The 13,628-nt window shown below is 34.3% G+C and overlaps 1 long non-coding RNA gene across 2 annotated transcripts in view; it reads left to right on the plus strand.

Annotated features, from left to right (window-relative positions):
- Positions 1-13,628, plus strand: part of LOC122238028 — a 73,410-nt gene that overhangs the window by 45,445 nt on the left and 14,337 nt on the right. Inside the window, exon 2 of one of the 2 annotated variants that reach the window (XR_006216984.1) lies at positions 6,798-7,897. The exons of the other annotated variant lie outside the window; for it this stretch is intronic. This is a non-coding gene — a long non-coding RNA (uncharacterized LOC122238028). The remainder of the gene's footprint in view (positions 1-6,797; positions 7,898-13,628) is intronic. 2 annotated transcript variants of the gene reach the window in all.

The raw sequence follows: 13,628 nt of genomic DNA on the forward strand, positions 1-13,628 counted from the left end.
AATACAAAATTAAAAAATATATATATAGCAAATTTAATACAGGGAAATATAAATTTTTACCAAATAAAATCTAAGAAAATATAAAAAAGATAATCAATCATGACAAAACGGATTTCATTTAACAGAATATAAGGTTGCTTTAACATTTGAAAATCAATTAATTTAATTTACCATATTAATATACTAAAAAACTAAAACCACATGGTCATCTCAATAGATGTAAAAATGAAAGATAAAATTTAACATTCATGATAAATGCAAAAAAAGGCCTTGTAAATTCATAAAAGAAAGGAAACAAATTAAGGGTGTATCTCTAAAATTCTTATTAATATCATATTGAACGGTAAAAACACTGAATGTTTTTTAAGATTAAGAGTAGGCCAGGGCGCCAGGGAGTTTCAGTTGGTTAAGCATCCAACTTCTGCTCAGGTCAGGATCTCATGGTTCATGGGTTCAAGCCCGGCCTGGGCTCTGTGCTAACAGCTCAGAGCCTGGAGCCTGCTTCACATTCTGTATCTTGCCTCCCCCCTCTCTGCCCCTCCCCTGCTTACATTCTGTCTCTCTCTGTCTCTCAAAAATGAATAAACATTAGAAAAAAAAATTTAAAGAAAGATTAAGAGTAGGCCAGGGATATGCATCTTCACCATTTCTATTACTCATTGTACTGGATGCAATAACCATTTTTACAAAGAAAAATAAATAAATAAATAAAGAAAGAAAGAAAGAAAGTACCAATTAGAAAGGAATAAGTAAAACACATTCTATTTGCAGGCAACTGAAGATCTTAGGGAAAATTCCAAGGTCTCTGCAAAAAAGTTACCAAAACTAATAAGTGAGTTTAGCAAGGTCAAAATACATAAGATAAATCTAAATTATCATTTATATTTCTACATACTACATAGAACACTAGAAATGGAGATATTTTTTAAAATATCAAAAAGTGATACATTTATATATAACTTTATGAATATACATCAATCTGTACATTGAAAGCCACAGAGCAATTCTAAAAGAAATTAAAGAATTAAATACATTAAGAAATATACTATGCTCATTGGACAGGTAACAGTGTTGATAAAAAGCCAGTTAATCCTATATTGTTCTGTAATCAACTAAATCCCAATAAAAAGAGAGAAGGTTTTGTTTGGTATAAATTCACAACCTAATTCTAAAATATACATGTATGTAGAAATGCCTTAGAATAGCCAAAATAATCCCCCCTTGCCAAAATTTGACGAATTTACATGATCTGATTTCAAGACCTATGATGAAATCATAGTAACCAATACTGTTTTCCTGGTATTGGGATGGAAATGTAAAAATTGGAACAAAGCCCTAAAAGACTTTTTTGGTGATGGACATCACATAGGTGATGGGCTGAATTTTAACAAAATACCAAGTAATTCAAATTGAAAGAGATAATGCTTTCAACTAAAGTTACTGAAACAATTAAATATGCATACATAAAACAACAACTACAACAACAACAAAAACAACCCTCAATCCTTACACCATATAAAAAGTGTCTCAAAATGTTTCATATGGCTATACAAGAGCTAAGAAAATACAAGTGTTTTAGGAACAAAATCAGGATAAAAAATGCAACCTTGGATTTGGTTGAGATATTTTAAAGAGCATACAAAAAAAGAAACATTAAAAAGTTAACCTTCATCAAATGGACTCCATAAAAATTAAAATTTTTGTGCTAGAAAATGAAGACAAGCTACATGTTTGAAGAGGATATTTGCAAATAATATATCTTATAAATTAGTTGTATATAGAATAAATAAAAAGCTTCTAAAATTTAATCATAAGACAACCTATTTTTAAATGGGTACAAACTTTACAAGCATTTAATCAAAAAGTATATCTCAATGGTAAATAAATACATGAAAATATGGTCAACATTATTAAGCAACATTTAATGCAAATTGAAACCATAATGTAGTATCACTTTGTACACAGAATAGATAAAATTTTAAATGTTGAAAATATCAGGTATTTGCAAAAATGCATAACAGATACAATGTTCACACACTGCTGCCAAGAATGGAAAAAAGAAATCTAGTCTCTTTGTGAAACAGTTTGGCAGTTTTCTTAAAATTACATGTGTCAAATGACCCATGTGTTCCACTCTTAGGGACTTACCTAAAAGTAATAAAAATACATCAACACAAAGATTTGTATTCAAATATCCCTGTTTTAAAAAAATTATTCATAATGGTCATCGTTAGAAACAACAAAATGATACACTAACTGAAGTATTGATTTATATGCTAATTTTACATATCCATACACTAAAATATTACTCAAAATTTAAAAGAATAAATTATTGTTACATATAGCAACATAGATAAATCATAAGAGCATTATTTTTAGTGAAAGAAGGCTGATATAAAAGATTACATACTGTATGATTCCATTTATAATAAATTCTATAAAAGGCAAAACTATTTTGACAGAAAGCAAATGATAAGTTTTCCTTGCTAGATTGGGGTAGGGAGACCGTAATGGCAATTTTGTATCATGATCATGGTAGTGGTTATGCAACTGTATATATCTGTCAAAACTCTTGGAACTGATCACTCAGTATTAATGAATATTTTGTGTGTAAGTTATATCTCAATAATGTTGCTTGAAAGCAAAAGAAAAATGTTCATAGAATAAACATCATAATTCAAATGCAGAAATTGTCAGAACAGATGAAAAAAAAGCAAAACTCAACTATATGATGCCTGTAAGAGACGTGCTTTAAATATAAAGATAAAATGGATCCTATGTGTATCATACAAAGAATAATAAGAAGAAAGTCATTACTTAAATATTAGATCAGTTTTCAAAATGTGAGGTATTAAAGACATTGAGAGCAACATTTAACAATGACAAAAGGTCAATTTATTACTAAGATATAAACTTTATATGTAAATTAATATAAGAACTCAAAAATATATGGAACAAAACTTGACAGACATAAAGGGAGATATAGCCAATTCTAAAATCATAGTTAAGATTTTACCACCCCCCTCAGCAATTAATAGAACAGTTAGATACACATGTGCAAATACCTATGTTTTTAAAGCTTATTGATTTGAGAGAGAGAGTGAGAGCAGGAGAGGGACAGAGACAGAGGGAGAAAGAGAGTATCCCAAGCAGGAGCCCGACATGGGGCTCATATCACCAGTTGTGAGATCATGACCTGAACTGAAATCAAGAGTCAGCTGCTCAACCAAGCCACCCAGGCACACCTGCAAATACCTATTTAACTTCAATCCCTTTGAATTAATTGATATTTACAAGACACTAAATATTCTTTTCAGGTGTACATAATATATTCTCCAAGATAGAACATATGCTAGGCAAAACAATCAGTTTTAATAAATCTGAAAGGGCAAAAATCATATGGAGTTATCCGACCAAAAGTGAATTAAATTAGATAACAATAAATATATAGGAAAACCCCACATATTTGAAAATTTTAAAACACAATTCTAAAGAAGCAAAGGCTCAATAAATAAATGCTCCATTTCTTAAGCTGATTGGTAAATTAGGCAATATTTCAAATACACTAGCTGTCATGTGTTTTATAATGATTTTTTTTCAAAATGGAGTGATTCTATTATTGACTTTCTTATTCTCACACTTAGTCACAAAACTCAAATACAGACACATTCATCACACATTTTGTGTAAGTAAAACAATCTGGTGATATGTTCAAAAAGTTTTGGCTAAAGTATAAAATAATTTTTTCTGGCATATTGTAGCAAAATGCCTAAACCTATTCCTTAGAGCACTGTGGAGAAATAACCTTATAAGGACTAAAAAAAGTCATTTTAAGGAAATCAAACAGAATCTGAAGGAAACTGATACTATAATTAAATAGGAAGGAAACTGATACTATAATTGAATAGTTTAAGTAAAATTCCTCAATTATACTCTAGTTCAGAATCCTTTATATTATTGCAGCAGCTCACTGAACAACACACTGAATAATTATCAGGGATTGTCATATTCCAGAGTAATTTTAATCTAGGATAATAATCTGTAGAGCTAGTAGCAAAGTGCTGATGTCATGGAAGGAGAAAGGGAAAGGCAGAGAAAAGAGGAAGGGAGGAGAAAGAGTGAGATATGCTGTATTAGTCAGATTTTCCCAGAGAAACAGAACCAAGAAGATATATGCATGTGTGCGTATGTGTGTGTGTGTGTGTATACACATATACACACACAAATAATATGTAAATGTATATATACATCATATACATGTGTACATATATGTTAATATACCTATATACGTGTATCTGTAGCAAACTATCCATCAGCAGACAGACTATTTTAAGGAATTGGCTCATCTTATTCTGGGGGCTGGCATGTCTGAAATCTATAGGTCACTGGGTACGATGGAAATTCAGGGAAGAGTTGATGTTGCAAGTTAGATTCCAAAGGCTGTCTGGAGGCAGAATTTCTTCTTCCTTGTGGAACTCTGTTCTGTCCTCTGAAGGCCTTCAACCAATTGGATGAGACCCATGCACACTATGGAAGGTAGCTCTACTGATTTAAATGTTAATCATCTAAAAAATACCTTCATGACAACATCCAGACTGTTTTTTGACCAACAACAGGGTACCATACATTGTGTGTAAGCATGTATTACATAAAATTAACCATCACACATGATTCAGAAGAATTCAGTTAAGATAAAAATAAAATCTAATCAACATAAGAAAATATTCCCTATTTGCTTTGTATGGTATAATAACCTAATAAAATGTGCAAATATTAAATATGTTAAATGAGATGTATTTTATTAAATGATACATTAAAACAGAGATTTAATGGCTAAAAATGGATTTTAAAAAATAACACTATCAGGGCGCCTGGGTGGCTCAGTCAGTTGAGCGTCCGACTTCAGCTCAGGTCACGATTTCGTGGTATGTGAGTTCGAGCCCCGCGTCGGGCTCTATGCTGACTGCTCAGAGCCTGGAGCCTGTTTCGGATTCTGTGTCTCCCTCTCTCTCTGACCCTCCCCCGTTCATGCTCTGTCTCTCTCTGTCTCAAAAATAAATAAACGTTAAAAAAAAAATTAAAAAAAATAACACTATCTGTTCCATAACATAAATAACAAGGGAGAGTAAGCTTCATGATGGAAATCAAATTAAAGGCAGAGAGGGCAAAACTGAGATTGTCATAGGCAATGCAGGAAAGAAAGAAAAAAAATTCAACTAACAACTGAGAAAACAAAATCTATGGAGGAACCATATAGGTAAGTCAACAATACATGTATTTCCCCCTTGTGCTGAGAACCTAAATGGACAGAACAGAAAATTTTAAGCTAAAACAGAGAAACAGTTCCCTCCGTTGGGAACTCCAATGAGAGAACTAAATTTCAGATCACAGGGTATATCTTATCATAAGGAAGAAAAAAAACCATAATTGATTTTAAAATATATGCTAATTATATTACTGGTGCTCAAAACTACAGTCTTTTTCTGGCTTCCACAGAAGTGAGGGCACGGAAGGGGTGGGAAGGGAGGCCACTGATAGCGGAAAAAATACAAACTTGTTTTTTCCTTCTAAAATCACTTTTAAAGCCAGAATTTTAGGCAATATCCACAGTCTTGAGAGCAAAAGATATTATATGAACTTGAATTATATTTCCTGTCTGGGGCCCATTTCTATGGTCAACAGCCATATAGTTCTAAAAAATTAAAGATCCTGGTAACTTGAATATGCATAAACATTCCTAGAAAAAACAACAACAAAAGGCTAGTATTAAATATAGCAGATAAAGTTATCAAACACACAAAAAAGAATCAAGGGTGGGTATCAGGTTTTACTTCAATATAGTGAGATTTACTTTCTTCATAATTATAGAAAAAAACAAAAAAAATACCTTTAAATGTGGATCTAGTAACATATTTGAAAATCTGGATTCATGGGGGAAGAGATATATGAAAAAAGAGAAAATAATAACCCATTTTCAAAATGGGTGCAAAAATACTTATAAAGACTATAAACAAAACATTGTATACAATGTAGCCTTGAAACATTTAGGAACTAATTCTTCTTATGTTGGAGAATGGCTGTTAATATAATTTGGCTATTTGTTATTTTATTTTAATATTTACATTGTGCTAATTTAAAAACAGGCAAATTATTTTAAAATCAGTTTATTTTTTTAAATGTAATATTACCTGAAACTAATATTACACTGTATGTTAACTACCTGGATTTAAATAAAAACATAAAGAAAAAAAACAAAATGTAATATTGCTCATTCTGTTATATTAATGAAAATATTACATAAATATTGAAAAAGATCAAATAAATGATGACAGAGTAGGAAGTTCCAGGAATCACAACCCCCTGGAAGCGAGAATTCAGGAAATAAGCAAGAATCATCAGAATCAACTATTTTAAAACCTTTGATTCCAGTTGAACACTTCCAGCATCAAAAGGAGTACTTGATGAAGAAAAAAGTTGGTAAATTTTGGTTAATTTCAGTATTTAGTATAGCAACTACTATCGTCCAAGGCCCAGACTCATGGCAGGCAGCTATGAGGGATTTGGCTTGAATTCCTGTGTGGCTTGCTGGTGCAAGGTTGGGCAATAGAACTTTATCCTCTAAGGATCAAGTTTATTTGTTTTGATCTGCCTGGTGGTTCACTGAGGGACTAGTACAAGAAATGCCCATTGTTTCTGCCTCCTCAGTCTAAACTAACATTCTTGGTAACAACTGTTAGAGGGAATTCAAAAAAAAAAAAACCAGAATATTTCTTATCTTTCTCTCTCCTTATTCCCAGGAATTGAAGGAAATCTCTGTCAGGTCAGTTGCTGACTATAGAGATAACAGAAGAGAGATAAGTGACCATACAGAACAAGGAATACAGCCCTTGCAGAAGCAGTTTGGAAAAGTCACTAACAAATGGACTACTGAAACACTCCACTGGTATATTAGCAATTCCTGGGAAAGGCAGAAAATCTGACTTTCAGAGATATCATATTATTCAAAATGTCTAGTTCTCAACAAGGAAAAAAATTATAAATCATATAAAAAGGAGACATAGCTCGTTCACAGAAGAAAGAAAGGAAAGAAAGAAAGAAAGAAATTAACAAAAACTGTCCCAGAGGAATTCAGATATTGAACATCATAGACAAAGATGTTAAGTTACAATCCTAAATATGCCCAGAAGGCTAAATGAAACTATGGACAAATAAATAATGGAAGTCAAGAAAATTAAAAAGTAAAGAATATCAATAATGAAGAAAGAAATTATAGAAATAAGTGAAATAGAAATTCTGGTTCAAAAAATACAGTGGTTGACATAAAATTTTCATTTAGAGGTATTTAATAACTGACTTGAGTAGGTAGAAGAAAGAGTAAGCAAACTAGAAGATAGGGCAATTGAAATCACATAGATTAAGGTAGAGAAAGAAAAATGAAAAAAATAAATAAATGGAGCCTAAGGAACCTGTGGAACCTCTTCACACACACCAACACACTCATGGAAGATTCATAAAGTATACAGAAATAAGCAGTGACAAATATTTAAATAAAAAAATGCCCCCAAATTCCTAAAATTTATGAATATCATGAAGCTACATATTCAAGATCAGGAACTTCAAGCATGATAAAGAGAAAGGTATCCACCCTGCAACACATTATAATCAAAATGCCCAAAGCATAAGCCAAAGAAAATCTTGGAAGCAGTAAGAGAAAAGTGACTCATTGGATACAAGAGATTTTCAATTAGATTAATAGCTTTTTTAAAAATTATAAACCATAGAAGCCAGGAAGGAGGAAGACATACTTAAAATGCTGAAAGTAAAAACTGTCAACCAAAAATTCTATATTCAGCAAAGCTATCTTACAAATATGAAGAAGAATTCAAGACATTTCCAGGTAAACAAAAGCCAGTAGAGTCTGATGCTAATAGAATGTCCCATATAAAATGTTAAATTAAGTCTGTCATGCTAGAAGAGGATACTAAGTGTTAGCTGCAAGCCACATGAAGAAATAAAGATCTCTAATTAGGTAAATATAAGAACTAACATTATATATATTTTTTTGCTTCTAACCCTCTTTGTGTTTCCTATATGCCTTAAAATGAATAAAATACTAATTATTATTTTACATTAATGGGAATCTATACTAATGAAAATACAGTGTACAGGTTAAATTTGTGGCAACAAAAACTGTAATTTGTGACAATAATAACATAAAGGGGAAAAGAAGAGGTGGACAGGAATGCAGTTAACACAAGCTATTAAAGTTGAGATGTTATTGTTTCAAACTAGACTGGTACAAATTTAGAATGTTAACTATAATTTCAGTGGTAATTGGTAAACAAAACAAAAAACACTAAACTGAACTAAAATTATAACTAACTAAAGACAAAATCAAAATAGAACAATGAAAAAAAAGCACAGAAGAAGGACTTACTGGAGAAACTGAAGAAGCAACCATAAAGAAAAAAAAAATATAGAGAGAAAACAAACAACAAATTGACAGAAATAATTCCTTCATTATCTGTAATTACTTTAAATATAAATATATTAAACTTATTGTTAAAAGGCAGAGATTGGCAGAAGAAAAAAAAAAGATTAATTTACATGCTGTACACCAGAAACTCATATTTCAGATTCGAGGACACAAGTAGGTTTCAAGTGAAAGGATGGAAAAGATACTCAATGAAAACAGTAACCAAGAGAGACCTTAGGTAGATATATCAATATTGAGCAAAACAGACTTTTTTTTTAATTTTTTTTATTTTTTAACATTTATTTATTTTTGAGACAGAGAGAGAGCATGAACAGGGGAGGGTCAGAGAGAGGGAGACACAGAATCTGAAACAGGCTCCAGGCTCTGAGCTGTCAGCACAGAGCCCGACGCGGGGCTCAAACTCACGGACCGCGAGATCATGACCTGAGCTGAAGTCGGCCGCTTAACCGACTGAGCCACCCAGGCGCCCCAAAACAGACTTTATCAAAAATTGTTACCAGAGACAAAAAGGTCATTACACATTGAAAAAAAAGTCAACTATTTAAGAAGATATAATCACTTAAACATATAGACACAAAGTCCTAAAATATATGAAGCAAACTTGACAGGATTGAAAGGAGAAACAAAACGCTGTACCATAATAGTTGGAGACTTAAATTTCTCACTTTCAATTGTGGATAGAACATCCTGGCTTAAGCTTAATAAAGAAATAGAGGACTTAACAATATTATAAACCAACTAGACCTAAAAGTCTATGCAAAACACTCTACACAATAACAACAGAGTGTGTATATATTTTCTAACCAAGAAAAGCGAAACTGAATATATATATTTCGCTTTTCTTTGTTAGATACATTTTGGAACACCTATTCTGAAACAGGCACAGGGTGGTTTCTAGAGTTAAAAGTGCTAAGCAAAGAGTGTAGGTATTAAGATGTTTGAGTAGTAGGATGACCTTATGATTACATTGTCCCTTGAACACAGCTAGTTATATATCAAATCATTCTGAACCAGGAAATCGATCTGAGGACTGAGAGAACAAACTGCACAACTAGAGGGAGAAAAGAGGGCACACTGTGGAAGGTAGGAGGTGTGGAGACATGATTTCAGGGAGAAAAGAACTGCTGGTGCTACACAGGGGAGGGCGCCCTGATCAGCAAGAGGAGAGAGAGAGAGAGCATGCGAGAGTGTATGAGCAGGGCACAGAGTTTGCACACGTAAAACATATCCCCAAAACCTTGACTGGGAAAATGAGAGGGGATGTGAATAACAAGTTTTTAAAAGCAGTGGAGCTAAAGGCTGAAGTTTTTTTAAAAGTTCGTCTATCGCCAGGGTGGATCCTGGCAGGCAAAGAGGTTCTCTCCAGTGGATAAGGAGGGCAGAGGTCCAGGAGCAGACAGTGTGGTCTGAGGACCTCTAGGTCACACAGGGAGAGACAGTTCCCCTTCTTGGAGTGGATTTGGGAGAAGTGGCACTGACTTTCCAGGGACAAAGAGATAGTGGGTACCACTGAGCTTCCCCATTTATTAGCATAGGAGCAGAAGCAGTTGCTGAGGGCAGCTAACCTGGACCCAGGCTTTTTGCTGCACTTTACCATATACTCCAAGCCCGTGTGCATTCATGTGAATGCCATTCTCAGACTGTCACTAGTCACAATGCGGCAAAACCCTCCTGCTGAGGATCAGCACTACTCTGTGGAACACTGGGTCCTTAAAATTTGGAATTTTGAAATCCAGCCTGCATGCCTGAGATAAAACACAGGAGCACTATGCCATCAGGTGAGCAAACAGCTCAGACACAGACAAGATGAAGGCAAGGATCTGAGGGAAGTCTGGACAAATGGCGAAAGATGGTTCAGTCTTCTGTGAGGGCTTCCTGAACAGCAGCAGACACAATCAACGTGGACAGACTTCACCTCTTTGTTTGGCACAGCAGCCAGTGGAGGCTTGGACCACTTAGACCAAGCCCTGCGCTCTGCAGGTGCTATTTTTTTTTAACTATGCCAAAGTGTCTGAGAATCAGTGCAGCATGCCCCTGCCCCAGGAGACCAGCACAAAGCCCTTGCACCCACCAAGTCTACTGACCATAGAGTGGTACAAAGCTTCAGCTCTAGGGGAAATAGGATATAGCCTCTTTTAACAAGCAGTCCAAAACACACCTAGTTAAACCTCACCAAACACTGGACAAGGTCCAAACACTCTCCAATGTGGTCAAGGAGAAACTCTGCAGAGGACTGACTTGAGGGAAACAGCAGCCAAAACACAACACCAGAATGCACATGGCATATACCAGAAACACTTCGTGAAGCATCAGGCTCTGGAATTCCTCTTAATATAGCCATTTCTCTCAGGAGCAGGAAGCGTAAATGGCTTTCAAACACACAGAAGATAGAAACCCAGGCAAAATGCCAAGATGCAGGAATTCTTCCCCCCAAAAAACTGATCAATACAGATAAGTAATATGCCTGAACCAGAATTTAAAACAACAATCATAAGGATACTAGCTGGGATAGAGAAAAGCATGAAAGACTCCAGGGAGTCTCTTACCACAGAGATAAAAGACCTAAAAACTAGTCAGGGCAAAATAAAAAAAAAATTGCTATGATCAGGATGCAAAACTGACTGTACGTAATGACCACAGATATAGAGGAAGCAGAGAAATGAATAAGTGATACAGAAGACAAAGTTATAGAAAATAATGAAGCTGAAAAGGAAAAATATTGGATCATGAAAGTAGATTTAGAAAACTCAGCAACTTCATAAAGCATAATAATATTTGTATCATAGGAGTTCCAGAAGAAGAAGAAAGGGGAAATGGGGCATAATGTTTATTTGAGAAATTATATCTGTAAACTTCCCTAATCTGGGAATGAAAACAGCCATCTAAATCCAGGAGGCACAGAAAGCTCCCATCAAAATCAACAAAAGCAGACCAATACCAAGACATATCATATTAAAATTTGCAAAACACAGAGATAAGGAAAGAATCCTTAAAGCAGCAAGGGAAAAGAAATCCCTAACCTACAAGGAAAGAAAAATCAGTTTAGCAGTGGATCTCTCCATAGAAACCTGACAGGCTAGAAGGGAGAGGCATGAGATAAATATTCAACATGCTGATGGTAAAAATATGCAGCCAAGAATACTTTATCCAGCAAGACTATCATGCAGAATAGACAGATAAAGAGTTTCTCAGAAACAAAAACTAAAGGAGTTCATGAATACTAAACCAGCCCTGCAAGAAATATTAAAGGGGACTCTGGGAAAGAAAGACCAAAGGCAACAAAGACTAGAAAGACAAAAAGAAAATCTCCAGAAACATGGACTATAGGTAATACAATGGCACTAAATTTTTATCAATAATGCAAATGGACTAAATGTTCCAATCAAAAGACATAGGGTATCAGAATGGATAAAAAGACAAGACCCACCTATGTGCTGCTGACAAGAGTCATTTTAGAATTAAAGACACCTGCAGATTGAAAGTGACGGGATAGGGACCCACAACTATATGGTCGACTGATCTTTAACAAAGCAGGAAAGACTATCCAATGGGAAAAAGACAGTCTCTTCAACAATTGGTGTTGGGAAACCTGGACAGCAACATGCAGAAGAATGAAACTGGACCACTTTCTTACACCATACACAAAATAAATTCAAAATGGACAAAAGACCTAAATGTGAGACAGGAAACCATCAAAATCCTAGAGGAGAACACAGGCAGCAACCTCTTTGAATCGTCCATAGGCAACCTCTTACTAGACACATGTCTGGGGGCAAGGGAAACAAAAGCAAATATGAACTATCGGGACTTCATCAAGGCAAAAAGCTTCTGCCCAGCGAAGGTAACAATCAACAAAAGTAAAAGGCAATCTTCAGAATGGGAGAAGATATTTTCAAATGACATATGTGATAAAGAGTTAAGTATCCAAAATGTATAAAGAATTTATCAAACTCAATGCCCAAAAAACAAATAATCCGGCTAAGAAATGGGCAGAGGACACGAAGAGCCATTTTTCCAAAGAAGACATGCAGGTGGCCAAAAGACACATGAAAAGATGCTCCACTCATTCACCATCAGGGAAATGCAAGCCCAAACTACTATGAGATACCACTGCACACCTGTCAGAGTGGCTAAAATTCACAACACAGGAAACAACAGATGTTGGCGAGGATGCAGAGAAAGGGAAACCCTCTTATACTGTTGGTGGGAATGCAAACTGGTGTAGCCACTCTGGAAAACAGTACGGAGGTTCCTCACAAAGCTGAAAATACAACTACCCTAAAAATAGAACAACCCAACAATTGCACTAATAGGTATTTACCATTTTCAAAGGGGCACATGCATCCTGATGCTTTAGAAGCATTATTAACAATAGCCAAATTATGGAAAGAGTCTAAATGTCCAACTACTGATGAATGGATAAAGAGATGTGGTCTACACACACACACACTGGAATATTAGCCATAAAAAAGAATGTAATTTTGCCACTTGCAATGACATGGATGGAGCTACAATGTATTATGCTAAGCAAAGTAAGTCAGAGAAAAAGAAAATGCCATATGATTTCATTCATGTGGAATTTAGAAACAAAACAGATGAACATAGAGGAAAAGGAAAAAAAGAGGGAGGCAAACCCAAAGAGACTTTTAATTAGAGAAAAAACTGAGGATTGCTGGAGAGCAGGTTAGCAGGTGGATGGGTTAAATGGGTGATGGATATGAAGGAAGGTACTTGTGATGAGCACTGGCTGTTATATGTAAGTGATGAATCACTAAATTCTCCTAAACCAATATCACCCTATATGCTAAATAACTAGAATTTCAATGAAAACTTGAAACAAAAAATAAATAAAATAAATAAACTGAAAAAAATGAGCGTTTTCCATTGAAACCAGCCATAGGAAAAACTTGTCTGAGTATCTTTTGTCTCTGAATTTAGTCTTTATCATTTTGAGATAAAAACTTTTTCAGTTACCTAGTTAAGGGAAAATCATAATGATACAGGAAATGGCATTTAAAAATTAATAATGAAAATTTCAATGTAACTCAGAATGTATGATGGAAAATTTATAAATAGGTAGAATATGTAGACTCAAATCTCTCCAAAAATTTACTTTAATTCTAGACTAGAA

The sequence above is a fragment of the Panthera tigris genome, chromosome B1 (assembly GCF_018350195.1).
Source record: "Panthera tigris isolate Pti1 chromosome B1, P.tigris_Pti1_mat1.1, whole genome shotgun sequence".
In the NCBI taxonomy this organism is placed as follows: Eukaryota; Metazoa; Chordata; class Mammalia; order Carnivora; family Felidae; genus Panthera; species Panthera tigris.